Source organism: Patagioenas fasciata, chromosome 1 (assembly GCF_037038585.1).
Source record: "Patagioenas fasciata isolate bPatFas1 chromosome 1, bPatFas1.hap1, whole genome shotgun sequence".
Classification (NCBI taxonomy): Eukaryota; Metazoa; Chordata; class Aves; order Columbiformes; family Columbidae; genus Patagioenas; species Patagioenas fasciata.
In genome coordinates this window covers 182,050,299-182,064,688 of record NC_092520.1, presented here as the reverse complement: position 1 = coordinate 182,064,688, position 14,390 = coordinate 182,050,299, and positions in this window count along the sequence as shown.

Here is a 14,390-nt window from a genome sequence, read left to right as displayed (position 1 = left end):
ATTCAATTTTCAACCACTAGTGCAAGTCTGCCTTGCAGTTAAAACAAGCAGAAAAAGTTTCTGCTAAATCCATAAAAGAAGAAACAAGGCAGCTTTAACTGACCCATTTGATTCAATTTTGCCACATTCCTCTGTCTATGGTCTGCAGCATAAACTAAAAAATTATTTAAAGCTGAGCAGTCTGAGTACGGTCTAGCAGCATGTAGGTCACCCAATCAGTTATCTGACAGGCCTGGCACATAAGCTTCTAAGTTAATAAACCTCGTGACGGTGTATGTCAGTTTCAGCATCCAAAACTAATGAAAACAAGTCATCAGCTGTTTTTATTTAATTTTTAATTTTGGCACCCTTTTCCACACAGAAGAAGAATATAGAAAGAGTTCATCATGAAAGTACAGACAAAAATTCAAATACTGGCTCCCTTTAAACAAATGGTACAGAACTAACCTTCATGTCCTTCTAAGCCAAGTCTCTCTAATCTTTCAAATCCAGTTTAATCTTATTATCAACTCACTTGGCAGAATTAATAGACTTAAATGGGCACTTTGCCAAGTTTTCTTTACACTCAATTTCTATTCTGCCAATTCAATTACGTTTTTTTTCTTGTTAAAGCTTAATCTTATATAATGAGTTAATATAAGCAAAAAGACTGAAGAAGATACAGTTGACTACATTACAGGATAAAGAGGTAAGTAGTCTTATAAGTTTTAGAAAAGAATCTTAGATACATATATTTATGCTGTGATAGATTCAAATCTACATAGCACATAGAAAATTAGACAATCAAACTCATCCAAGTCTATTGGAGATGAAGATTTTTTCATTTTCACATTGAAATACCAAAATTAAATGGTGCTAAATGGAAATCTTTTAGTTCTGATTTGGATAATAAGACATTTACCAACTTTCCCTGCTCAGTCTGGAACACCAAATTCGTTGTAACTTCCATATTTAGCACCAAACTAAAAATAACTTGGTTATCTACTGCTAAATACTGCTATTCTCAGCACGGCTTTTAGTAGAATCTCTTAGGCCACACTGGGAGGGATAACAATTGTAAAGTGTTCTGCTAATAATGTCCTAATGACCTGAGTTCAGAGCAAAGACATAAGCACAATCCGTACTTATGTGTTGTCCAGGAACCTGTTTACATGCAAAATATTGTTACCACACCTATGGGTATGAAGAACATGATTACTTGTGTGAAGGAAACAGGATTTCTGTGGAGTTTTTAAAATCTAAGATGTTACCATTATGATCAGCTGTTTAAAAACTATCAGTACTCTTACTTCTTCAGATTGGGACATGGCCATTACAAGCTGAGCTGTTACCTGTGCACAAACAATATTCTCAAAATCCTTGTTTGGAAAAGGTGAAGAGGTGCTTTGAATACTATACAAATGGAGAATTCCAGATCTATGTACCTAAACACTCATTATAGCATATGAGCTAAGGCTAAAGGACTCATGTTGTAAATGTGTGCAATAAATCACTGCACTGAATGAAGAAGAAAATTTTTATAAAATTGGCCTTGAGATTTGATACCATATACCATCAAAAAAATATAATGCTATTATTTCAACAGTTAGATGGCGGTGTTTCCACCATGCTTGTTCTTAAGTAAAAATGTTATTCAAAACTACCCACATTTATTACTAGACTTTTCACAGGCTCCCAGTGATCTCACGAGGAAACTTTGTCTCATCTAGAGACAAACTATGTTTGATCAGCAAAGATAAATTTGACTTACTGTTTTCTACTGAGGTTCCTTCCTGCTCTCTGGCACTACTTATGAGAGAAAGCAAAAAGGTTTGTGGTTTCCATTGGACCAGTCCTGCCATCCTTAAAATAAAAGCTTGTATTACATATGGATAGGTAGACTTGTAGGACAACTATTATTACTTTGTCCTGTGGAATGGTAATAGTCTGAGATGGTGACATAACATGCTGAGGAAACATAGCCTAAGTTGACCTACAGTCACTCTTTTCCATTGTGGTTCACAAGCCCTGGCACAGACCATTATGAAGTAGCCGTCACTTTGCTGAATAATGTATCTGTGTCTGGTACTTTCATTATGTTTCCTCCCATCCAAAGACAAAAAGAATATGAAAATCCAGAAATAATTTTTTAAAATTTCCTTCTGGCATTGCAATTTTAATATTAGGCTCAAGTCATGATGGAAGGCCCATGTAATGAGGAAAGGACAGCTTGGCAGGTCAAGCCCAGGGCTACCCTCACAACTCAAAGTGTTTCTGAGATGGTGGAAGGTTCACCACTTCCACAGAAAATCCCTGCTCTGATCTTATCTTAGCCACCAGCTTTCTCTTAACCAAAGCCCATCCCTTGCCTCTTTCTGTGCCTTACTCCTGAAGTGGTGGTGATAGTCATGTATGTCAAGGACAAGCTCTGAAGCTTTTACCAGTTAGAGACCACAAGACATCAGGATGTACCCAGGCTGTATGATGCTGACAGTGAGTTGGTAAGAGTACCTAGCTCTGCTGAGTCCTCAGATGAAGTGCTGAGCCATCTCCCACACCAGTGCATTGTAATTAAACACTTTTGTGTGCATGACACAACCTTGTACTACCTATGGAGGTAGCCAATACCAGGAAAGTGAGAGGTGCATATAGGTTGTTGAACAGAAGCACATGCCCAGACCCTTGGTACACTTGGCTCTTTTGGTCCATTGCTAAGAAAAATCAACTTGCTTTCTTTAATTGAAGCAGGAGTTTGTGGTTTTGTACAAGAATGGATGTTGAACTGAAGCTGTGATTGCTTTCTATTCATGTGAATGTTTAACAGAGGGACTCTAGAAGATAGCAATGGTAACCAATCACTGGTTCTTCTGATCAGTTCTTCTTGGCTTGCCTTTCATTCTAATTAGTGCAATAATTTAATTAGCATAACAGTTCACGATTTTTTTTTGTGGATCTATTTTGCACATTTACCCCTATTTCTGTTACTGACCTCGTTTGGATTTTTCACAGTATGTACACGTTCTTTTTAGCAGATTTAACCACTATGTGTCATGCGGCAGTGGGAAGAAAATTCTATCTCAGTATTCTCAAGCATTTGAAATAACAATAAACCACACATGTGGCAAAACCAGAAAAGAGCAGGGCTCAGCAAACTAGGAATTCTGTCTGCAGTCTGGATTGAGTGAGATTGAGAAATCTGCACAGACTGTGCTTGAGTCAGGGCCTGAACTAAAACTTGGCTGTTATATTCCATCAGTTTATCTTACAAGTTGGTATTTTGCTTATTCCAAGCAAATTATAGGACATCCAAAGACAAGACTTTCACTGTCACAACTTGGAAATGTGTTAGATGACACAATCTTGTGCACACAGTGTAAAAAGTGTCAGAAATGACCGTTAAATAGTCTTACTGCTTCTGAAATGTATTTTCTTCAGATTTACTTTTGTTCTTCAGGTCCATTTGAATTCTACAGAACAATCCAAAGCCCATGTCAGAAGACAGTGGCAGATGACCCAAGCGCTAAGATTAAAGTTCCTGTCTCCAACTCTGTTTGAATAGTTTGAGCACGGCCATTCTGATGGGAACATATGCAGTCAGCTAGTCACTGTGTGGGAAATGGGGATCTCCTGCTTAATGGAAATTGTTAAATCCAGCCTCTGTGTGTGTGGGGAGATGCTTGAGTGTTTTCCAAGGAGCCAGCCCAGATGGGACACGGTGGGCACTGCTCCACAGCAGGCATCACCAGCTCGCTGAAGCCATGGGATGTCCCTGCATGGTAGTGTCCCACACCCATGGGCTGTGAGGGGTCACCACCAGGGGCAGCCCTGGGTGCTAGAAGTCACCCAGATGGATCACATGGATATGCCCACCCTGTGCTGAATCATCCCGTACTGGGTTGTCCCAGCCCTGAGCATCCCTGAGAAGCACATCAGCTGCTTGGACTGGAATAGATAAGAAACTGGTGAGAGTTCAATGATAAGCTTATGACATGTGGAAATGGGATTTGGCTGAGCTTCTGCAGGATGTTTATCAGAGTCTGTGGCATATAAAAGCAGGCAGACTACTTCCAGATCTAAGCTAGATATGGAAACAAGTCAGGTGTTTTTTTTTTTTTTTTTGTGTAGCACTGCATTTATAGGTGCAATTCAGCAGATTCAACTTTGGTTTGTGTCTGCAGTAGGTGACGACCTGCCAGAGCCTTTGCTTTTGCAGCAGGTTACTCCCCTGCTTGGCTATCAGCTGCTCACAGCCACTGGTGAGTTGACTACAAGTCCTCTGCCATCTGGATGCCTCTCATAATAGGTATCTTCCAACTAAGAATATACAAACATGCTAGTGTACTGTATTAAGCATAAAAGAGAGCTGCCCAATAGAAATTATACACTCGTTGTGTTTTCCATTCTTGGCATTATAAAACACAGACAATAGTCCACATAATAAAAAGGAGGGAAATATTGCTAATATTACTGGAACATAAGTTTATGCTTCTCTTCTAAGGAGGAGTTTTATTACTGTGGACAATGGGTTTCTGCATTAATGCTATGTGTGAACATTTTTTCACATATTGAAAGCACAGGTAAATTGTGGAACTCATTCCAATAGTAAGTTACAGAAACCACAAATGTAAATTACTTAATAATGACAAATTCATTACTAAAACGCTCATCAGGGCCTGTTAGGTATCTGGATCCAAATGTAAACTCCAGCTAAACATGTTTCTAAACTTGAAACTACTAGAATGGGAAGTTTTCCTGTGAAAGAAACATTGTGTAATTGCTTTGTTTTTAATTAGCTTTTCTTAAGCTGACATCTCTGATACTAGATACCAGACTAGAGGGACATTCACTCTGACTGAGTAGAATTTTAAGTATTTGACCTTCCTCTCATGTAATAACTTATATCTTTCCAAATATTTAAGACATACTTGCTAGTAATGTCCAGTATGTGCTTCCAGGTGATGCCAAGCAGGATTTGCTGAACATATATCTTTGCCCATGTCATGTTTTCCAAGCAATTTTAGTGAAATGCCTGTGGGGACCAAGTTCGGTTAGCACCATTCAAAAGTTTGGTCACTGGCTTTTTTTGTCATTTGTCCAGGAAAAAGACTGAACTCAACCAGATGAGATCTGTACTCTTCAGAAAGTGGTATGTGAGACCTTGCTGTCCTATGAAGAGATAGAGAGTCCACACCACCTAGCTCTGGAAAGGCATTGCTGGGATTCAAGAATATCTTGCAGGGGTTAGTAGAAGACAGTGGAAAATGGACTTCAATTTCTCTAAACTGGTATTATGCTCTTATACGGAAAATTAGACTGTAATGACAGTGTCTTGAAGAAAGGCTCTTCCTGTACAGCCTTTGGGATGCTGAGGGACTCTTCCACCACTGATACATTTGTTAGGCATGACAAAGGGGAAAGTGACACACTCTGGCATGACAACTGTATTGATTATGTGATACTTCAGCAAAGTTGAAGCATGTTAAGAAAGTATAGTGCAGAGAAATTTATCAGTGTTTATAAACATATAAATAGATTTCTGCTAGATATTTCTAATAAACCTAGAATAGTTCAGAAGGCTTATATTGGTATTCGTAAATAATGTAGGGGAGAAAGGGTGTCACTATAAATTCAGACAAAACTTTCAATCCATTCCTGTCATTTATGGTTTAATGTTTCAACCATTTTTTCTGGTGGACAGTTACAATGGACACTGTACTAAAGGAGAAATGGCAAGTGCTGCCCCTGGGAAGGAAGCACCCCTGCAGCAGCCCGGGCTGGGGGTATGGACTGGGGAGCAGCTCTCTGGGGCCTGGTGGGCAGCTGAGCATGGGCCAGCCCTGTGCCCCAGCAGCAAAGATGGCCAGCAGCCTCCTGGGCTGCACAAACAGGAGCACAACCAGTAGATCAAGGGACATGAATTATCAGACCACATCCAGTATACTGGATCCAGTTGTCCCCCACTCTGACCTGGCATAAGAAAGACATCAATAAGCTGGAGTGACTTAGGGGATTGATTAGGGGCTGGAGCACTTGCATCATGAGGAAAGGATGACCAGGCATGAGTGGGGAAATCTCCACAGATGAGATGTTCTCACCTCAGCCCATGTTCACATTATGTGGTTTTATTGGCTTAGCCAATGCAGGAGGTCCCTCTACCCACTCTCGTCATGCCTGTTTGATCTAATGATGACGGGAGTTATTTCTGCTTAACTGAGTTGCACGTTACCCGTTGGTTATCCAATTGATAGTGAGTTGTGAAGGCCATGAAGAGTTTATTTTTGATTAAAAGAAAACTAGACTTTTAACAGAAAACTGATTTTCTGAAGCAACATTTCTTCCCTGTGAGTTGTTTTGCTTCCAGAGGCTGAGGGTGACTGATAGACTGACAGGTCCTGTGATTGGGACTGCTGACTCCTGTTGGCTTCAGGCAAAATCAGCCCTCAACCTGTCCATGTTGCATTCTTATTTTAAAAACCATGACAACCTATACACCTAAGCTTTCAAATTTTGCAGCCTACATGAAAATGGCACAGTGGAGGCTAAAATCCTCCGAAGGGGAGAAGACAACTGAATGAGGTCTCATATATTTTAGCCATGTGGCTTAATTTCTAAATTATTGTATAAATAGGAGAAGCAGCAGTGTGCTACACATTTTGATGAGTGACATCTGCTCAGTTTTGGAAAGAAGTGTCATAGTTCCTGCTTTCAGTCAAAACCAGATTGACTTACTTCAGTCAAAAGACCTGTTGAAATCACAACCTCTGCCTGACCACAACCTGATATAACCTATTTCCATTGTGCCGTGTGGGGTGGTGTTGTCCTTCTGCTGTGTGCCCAGAACCCGAGCAGTACTGTGCTGGGAGCTCCAACCTCCATGGGAAGGACCCCATTCTTGGTAGCTCTCTGCTACCATTTTTCCCCTATAAAGAGATGATCTACAAAGGACAAGACAGTCAACATCCAGCAGTCTGAAGAGGCTGCATCTGATACCTCCCTTGACTTAGTCTACTTGAGAAGAGACTGCAGAGCAGGTTTTCTGACTTGACCTCTCTTGCTGCCCCAGAAGACAGCTCTTTCAAACTGTTGCATGTAGAAGTACCCAGCTTCTCCTGTAGACTGCATCCAAGACTTTTCTGTGAAACCCGAGTGTCTCCAGGAAAGCACCATGATGTGTAACCTGTCAGGACTTGTGTTCTCTTCTGATTACAGATGAAAGCCATTCTAGTTATGGGAGATGCAGGCTTTCAACATTTTATGGGTACAAACCTCGAAGTTTGTAACTGAACAACCAACTAGAAAGATTACTAAATATGGTATAACTCATCTATGTCTAATCATTAATGAACCTTACTGAATTTTTAAATAACTCAGCATTTTTTTAGTTATCAGGACTCCATGCTCTACAGGTATTCAGAGGCTTCAGTTTTCCTATTTATATTTTCTACAGTCAAGCCAGCAATAATAGCCATCAGTTTCATGTAATTTTATGAAATCTGTATCAAAACTCTTGTAATGAGCTGGTACTGTTGCACTGTTTGGTGAAGTTTTATGCATTACCTACATTACTTAAATCTCATGTGCCTGATATTCTAAGCAGCCTTGATCAGACTGTGAGATGATGCAGCTGATTCCATTCCAAAACAATATTTAAGGAACAAAATTGTCACCAAATATGACTCTGGAAAATTAGAGTTTCTCAAGGAAAATGTATGGGACTGACAGCTGGATGCCATTTTATATGAGCTCTTTTTCTAATATTAAGCACTTACAATGCAGGCCAGTACTGAAATTCAAGGTCTTTTATTTTTCAGATTCCAGGGTGAGAAAATAATTGCTAAATTTCTCAGCAATACGACCAGGGATTGGTGGAAGACAGCGTACATTACACTTTGCCTACAACAAACTCTTACACATGACAGGGTTTAAAAGGCAAGTGCTATGAAAGAGACCTCTGGAGATCTTATCTTTACTTACCAGTGTGTGAAATAAGAGGTCAAGTTTGTCCTTGTGGCTCTAAAATGGACTGTTTCGCTAGAGGGAAAGGTAACATCAAAATTGTTCAGCCATTTAGAGCGCTAGGCAGATGGATATATGCAATCTTCTGTGGTACTGCAGTTTAGCAAAGGTCATTGAGGTGCTGGTTTAAAAGAGTGGATCTCTACACTCAAACAGTTGTGGCTGGATCTCAGGCTGGTGTCCATCAACTTACAGGAATTAATAACTAACACAGTAATTCATTCTGTATCCAAAAGGACTAACATCTGAATGATGCATTATTTCTATCTAAGTTAATTTCTTCCAGTTTTTCGTTATACTTTGGATATCATGTCATAGTCATAGAATTCTGTCTCATTTTACCTGACAGGCTGCAACATCACAAAGCTGGAAGAGGCTTGGGTCTAACGTAGCAAGCAAGTTGTCCACTCCTTTCCTCAAGGGTTCTGCCAATTCCTGTTCTGCTCTCTGTGCAAGCTCAGAGTGATATTTTTGTGGATGACCCAAGCCCTCCTCATGTCTTAAACTTATTTCGCCAATGATGCAGTGGGAAACTCGAAATTCTTTGGATCCCCTTCCCATCAACGGCTGAAACTAGAAAATCAACTGAAAATCCCATCTCCAGTTGTGAGCTGAGGTGCTTCATAGTGACTTGACACAAACAGGTTAATGTTCATATGCCAGTTAATGTATTCTGGGTGGGAACACTGCCTTTGCTGTGTGCTGTGCTCTGGTACACATTTGCACGTGCAGCTAAGACTTCTATATGCTGTATTTCTGAGCATGAAGAACTGCTCTTCTGTGGTAGGATTTTCTGGGACAGAATTTTCCTGTTTCACTGAAAAGGTGAAAGGAATTGCAATATTTATGGGGCTAAGAACATCCTTCTTTACACTCTTTCTACTTCATGCTTCTTCCATGAATTTCCTTCAAATTTTGCTGTTTGAATTTTAGCTTGTAATCTCAACTAGATTAGTCAATGCAGTTAAAGCATCTCTGTAGCTGAGTTAAGGGTTCTTTTATAATGAAACTTATAACCAGGAAGCAGTACTTCAGTTATATGTCGATTAAATTTTACAGTGATTATAGAGTCACAGAGACAAGTTTTCTTTTAAAAATGAAGCAAAGACTAGAATAACATGGGTAACATGTTTATATTTTGTATCCATAATATTTAAAACAAAATTAGTAAAACTTAAATACATTTTGTAGTAATACAAGAAAAAAAATTACACTGCCAGGAGTTCTCCCTCTGGACACACCTTTGTGTTTTGGTTTACATTGGTGTTTCATAGCAAATATTTTACCAGTGGCAAAGATGCAGATATTGTGTTAGAGGAATGACCCCCTCAGTGCTGTGTTCTGTTGGAGAAGGATGGAGGAGTGTCTGACACCGCATGAGGCTTCAGAAGAAAGGTAAATAGTGCTAAACCACCTAACAGTGTCAACAGCCTGGAGCTATCTGGTTTCATGGCACTGCTGAATATGGAATCAGCAATTGCTCTACCTTTGATTCTTACAGGTAAAACTAAGCAAACAAACAAACAAACAAAGAGGGGAATTCCAGATTGGATTCTTCTTTTTCCTGCTTCCTTGCATGACATTGTGTCAAAGAATGATCTGATTCTGTGGCATTGCTGAGATTCCCTCATTTCTTTTTTTCCAGGAGAAATAGGACTTGGTAATAGCAATAGGTATGCAAAAAAGGAGGTAACTGAGCAGATGTGCAGAGAAAATCACTGGGCAGAAATCTCCCCCTGGGGCTAATAAACATATTCTATATGAACTCTGCATAAAAGCTCTCTATCCCTTGGCACTCTGACAGCAAGTAAGATCAACCTGCAACCAAGCAGCTTAAAAGACTGCTCAGCAGCTGCGTTTACTCAGAGTTCCCAGAGGTGGCCATGAGTCAGTAGAAATAAACCCAGACTGTATGACTTCGTGTAGCCTTCTGATCACAATTACAATGAAAATAAATGGGAGACACTTCTGTGATATTTTTTTTTCCCCGCAGACGGACTCTTTGGGGATCTCTGTGTGATTCTGTGTGATCACATATGCACCACCGCAATTACACTACAGAAGGTCAATAGCAGGACAGAAAACTGCGGTTAATGAACGATCCAAGATTACCATCGGTCAATGCAGTGCATTAAAAAGGAGATGCAGAACTACATGCAGAATTGTCTGAAAAACATTGTCTAGAAGGCTCTATTTCCATAGAAAAATCCTTTTTCACCTCCTTCCCCCCAGGTCCCAGGCAAAATCTGTACTACAAATGTCTACATGCCTCCATATTTAACTTCAACATCAAACACAATGACCATAGAAAGAGGTTGATACTAAGCCTAGCATAATAATGTCTTTAGATTACACTACCACTACGTCTGAACAGCACCTGCAGAAATTACTGTGGTATCCTAACATAGGTATTACATTTAGGTTATATAATACTAGTCTGAACCAGGATCAGTAACAGTAACAGGCTGGCAGGGCTTATTTGGTCAGCTTATGTTGAGGTGTCTTGGACTGTTGCAGTTGGCTGACACCATGACCAGGAGCTAGGCAGGTAAAAGCCAGTGTAGGTCAAGACTGACATATCAGCAACGCTGATTTAGGGCAAGTGAGATTCTGACCCCTAATTCTCGTTGTCTTGTCACGCTGGTACAAATGGAAATTAAGATATGTTTTTCCAAATTAGTATCCACAAGAGAAGAGCCGGACTCACGGTGTCTCAATCTTGTCACGCTGTGCTCTTGAGCAAGAGATTAGCACACAGCCGAACCAGTTCCCAGTGGAAGTCAAGTTCAACACCAGTTACCATTGCCCAACCCTGTCTTTTTCCCTCTTCATAGCTCAGCCCTGGGATCCTCTTTCCAAGGACTGTAGTAGTGTACATCTGACACAGCTTCACCACCCGCTGTGTTCAGTTAAGGTCTACTCTCCATTCTGATGTGTGTGCTTTCCTGTCATGAAGTTAATACAGCCAGACTCAGGCAATCTCAGCTGTTACTGGGAACTGGAACAAAACAGAAGTGGTCCAGCTGTTATAGATGCTGCCCTGGAGGTACTGCATGGCATTAAGGACATCAGGGAATAAAGCATCTGTAGTCCACACAGACAAGGGAGAAGCAAAGAATGTTAAAAAGATCTATGATGAGAGAAGTTCCGCCACATTGTGTTTTCTCAACACAACACAACCCCAGAGGAAAATGAGGGTGAGGTCTATGTGCCAGTATGGGACTAAAAGTACGTGCCAAATTACTCAGGCATGGACTGATCACCCTGTGTTGCCCAAGTGTTCCTTCCAGGACAATAGTACAGCAACAGAATGTGTCAGTCATGAATGCAGGTTTCAAGATGCTGCAAACTATCCCATAGCTGCTAGCAACATCAGAGCTATACCACTGGGGACCACAGTGATGTTGGTTTGAAGAGTTCCTGCATTCCCTCCCCCTGAAAAGCAGAATCTGGATGCTTGCTACTCCAGGCCACAGTGCACCGTATTTTTACTTGCATCATTTGTTAGCTACCTTGTTCCGTGTTGTTTCTACCAGGACAATTTTCATCAGTTAGCTGTATATGCTGTGCAACAGCAGTGCTGTGTCCACATGCTAGGGAAGTGGATTTCAGCCAAGACAACTAACTGTTATAGAGGACTTTAGGAAGAGAGGACAGTGGTAAAATTAATAGTTGTTGGTATAGATAGACAACCTGTGCTGGTAGCAAATGTGCTGCTGAACATTCTGTCTTTCCCGTGCTTAGGCTTGCCTGTGTTGAATATCCCAAATGAGGCTCAGTATGCAACTTCAAATGAGTCAGCAGGGCTGTCTCCACTGAGAGACTGTGATTGCAAGGCCTGTAGGCAGACCTGGAGCAGCCTGCAGTTTGGTACTGAAAGCACTTGAAGTGCTGGACCATAAGCTCCACGCCGGACTGGAAATCTTGTGTGGAGGTGTATGCATAGACAGCACCCCAGTCCTGGCTAGTAGTGACATTGTGACCGGTACCAGAATGGGTTGGGGAAAGTCTGTTTGTGCTGCAGTCACTTATCAGTCTGACTGCAGAGGGCACTTATCCTAAATCTGCCTGTGCTCCAGAACACACATGTATCTTTCTTTACCAGTCTTTTTGGTGTCAGAGTCAGCAGAAATCAGTCTGTTTGGACAGTAAATTCTTTGACGCACCCAGAAGAGTACAGTGTTTATAGTACATCTGCTCATTAAGTACTCAGCAGCAACCTGTTTTAGCTGAGAGCTTTAGATATTAAACAGCAGCATTCCTAAAAAGCTACCAAAGGAGAGGTTGATCTCCCAGCCCCTGCAATGTGTCTGAAGACAGCTTCTGTCTGGTTCACCCTCCTGTTGGCCCTGTTGTTTTCGCAGTCTCAGCTGGGCACTGGCCTGGTTTCCATGGTAGGAACAGAGAGTGCCCTTCTGCAGTCTAGCCTGGAAAATCTAGTCTGGAAATTCAGATGGATAGGTTGTATAAATTGCTGTCCTAATATTACTGCATTGGATGATTACTGATAATACATCTTCCTATAGCACAGTGACATCTACAGTCCATGTTTAAAATGAGGATATTTCACTACTGACATACTGTTATGCACTTTGGGTCTGTTCTGCTTAAAAAGAAACACTGGCATTGCCTGTGATATCTAAGTGCTGTATTGCAGGATGTTGCCAATGCAGTATACTCAAGTTCTGGACCAGCAGGACATGAGCCAGCTCCAGACTAAAAGCTGTATGACTTGTTGCTGTCCTCCTGAATCTGTCTTGTGATTATGCTTCCAGTAATAAATATACAGGTTCTCTATACGTCTGACTCAAGGAGGTCCTCCTTTCTGTGTGAATGCACTGATGCTCAGCTCTTGTTAGTGTCTGTAATGTGTCTCAGGCATTTGGCCATCACTTCAATCCTCTGCTCTTCAGACATTTTTGTCCTGTAGCACTTCAAGGTTGTTGACTAAGGCCAGCCAATTAGATGCATTTTCCTGGGGTTCTTTAGCATTCCAAGGAAATTTCAAGTGCTTCTGGGACGGGCAACCCCTCTTTGCATATCTTCTTGTGTTACCTTTTCCTCCTGTCTTTCATCTCTCTAACCTTCTTGTCTTGTTTATTTAACATTAAGTCATCAGGCTGGGCTTTCCCCCAAGTTGTTCTGAGCTATCTGTAATATAATACTTTTTGCCATATAAATACATAGTCAGATCAAAATGTCATCTATGTAAACTTCAGCACATTGAGCTCTTTAAAATATAAATACAGACAAAACTTGTGGTTTTGGATGAAACACCTGGAGCTGAACCAGTTCAGACCATGGTTTGAGACACAGACAGTGACTATGTCAAAACAGTTGGATGTGGGAGATCTTTGAAGACCTTTGGTCTGGCTGCACTTCCCAGCTTTGTTCTGACCTTTCACCTAATTGAAGACAGGAAAGTCAACATTTTCATCTCCACCTTCCATAACCTGGTTTCACACAGGTCTCCAGTCTTAACAACAGGGAAATAGATACAGAGCTCTGAAATTTCTGCAGACTGCATTTGATATTTCAGATGCAGACAGTGTCTCCCAAAGGAGGTGCTGACTCAAGACAAGCATGATCTATTATTCTCTTAACCTACCCATCAGACCCATGCTGGTGCATCAGGCATGGAAAAAACCTGGATGCTGATCATCTGTCCTGGCATTTCTGTTTTTGCTGAAAGCTGAAAATGTTCCCTTTTTGTGTATTTGATCAGGCCTAATTCCAGTAATTGACTAGGCAGAATTCAGGTGCTTTTGTCTAAAATGCATGATGACATTGCTCAGCTGCTGTCTGATTCTTGGCGAAAGCAAATTCCAGGAGCACCTTACATTTTGTCTGGATGATGTAGAATAACACCTTTGCACATTTCTGAATCATCTTCCTGAATCGCCGGAACAATTTGACATATAAGTCAAATCTAAGATCAGTCAGGAAACAGAAAGTAGGCACTCCTCTGCCTCTGTCTTTGACATGCTCAGTTCTGCTTTGGTTCTCAAAATGTATCAAAAAAGATTGCCAAAAATGCGCTCAATGCTCCATGAACTTGTACATGCTTTCTTTTAAAATGATGATGGAGCTGCCTTTGCCATACTGTCTAATTAGCCTGGATGTCCATGGAAGATAGAGGGAGGTACTGTGGCCATTCAACTTTCTGAGCTACCCAAGGTAGCTGCCTAAGCTATAAAGCAGAGTTCTCAGGGGCCTCATGTTTTTTATTGGTCAGTGAAGGGGTGTAAAACTCCTTCTTCTTTTCCTTCATGCTGTGAGATCTCAAAGCAAGAATCTCTGCAGGTAGCCTTGTAGCTTCTGGGTGAGGGGCACTTTCTTGGACACATAGGCAGTCTTTTCCAGATCTGTTCTTGTGAGAGGCTCTCTGGCCTCTG